Here is a 758-nt window from a genome sequence, read left to right as displayed (position 1 = left end):
GGGGGGGAGGGAGGCACTACAGAGAGGGAGATGAGCTTATCCGAACGATCTCCAGGTGGGGGGGCTGCGTTTGTGTTTCAGGCTTGTCAAACACCTCCCCCCCCTTTTAATTATAGCAAAGTAGATGCGGATATTGGATCATTAGCAATACATGCACGGCTCTCCCTTTCAGTCGTAGGTTGCGTACACAGAGGGGCCATCAGTGATCCCTCAAGCTTGGGGACCAGCTCATCTCCATGTAGGTAAAGATCAGCTGCGTCTCTATCTATGTAAGATCAGTTGTGCACAGTGCCAGCTAGAGCTCAGCTGCATCTCTTTAGCTATGCAAAAATCAACTTGCATCCTTAGCTAGGAAACAACAAAAAAATAAATTAAAAAATCCGTCGCATCTGCTTATCTAGGTAAAGCTCAGTTACATCTCTGCCCAAAGCATGCACACGCACATAGAGAGACGAGATTCCCAGATTAAATCAGGCACAACTTAACTCAACTCGTAGTGCAATCTCATAAAGCTTCTCCTACCTTTTTCTAGCCTCCACACACCGAGCAGCCAGCAAGGGAACAAAACTAGGCAAAGAACAGGCACCCATCCCCGCGCCACAGAGAGAGAGAGGCAGAAGCCGGGGGGTGGGGGTCGCCGGGGGGGGGTGTCACCCCTCCGCTTACCTTAGTCACAGCTAACACCACGAGCAGTGGCTAGATCGCGGAGATAAACACTGGCATTTCCCAAAGTTGACACCGTCAAACCAACCCCCGGA

At 50.7% G+C, this 758-nt stretch overlaps 1 protein-coding gene across 2 annotated transcripts in view; it reads right to left on the bottom strand.

Annotated features, from left to right (window-relative positions):
- Window positions 1-758, bottom strand: part of BDNF (brain-derived neurotrophic factor) — a 41,687-nt gene that overhangs the window by 39,304 nt on the left and 1,625 nt on the right. Inside the window, exon 1 of one of the 2 annotated variants that reach the window (XM_009892686.1) lies at window positions 667-758. The exons of the other annotated variant lie outside the window; for it this stretch is intronic. The gene's annotated coding sequence lies outside the window, so the exon portion shown is untranslated. The remainder of the gene's footprint in view (window positions 1-666) is intronic. 2 annotated transcript variants of the gene reach the window in all.

Source organism: Charadrius vociferus, unplaced genomic scaffold (genome assembly GCF_000708025.1).
Source record: "Charadrius vociferus isolate BGI_N301 unplaced genomic scaffold, ASM70802v2 scaffold19, whole genome shotgun sequence".
Lineage (NCBI taxonomy): Eukaryota > Metazoa > Chordata > Aves > Charadriiformes > Charadriidae > Charadrius > Charadrius vociferus.
Note: the sequence above shows the minus strand (reverse complement) of the source record. Positions and strands in the feature narration are given on the sequence as shown.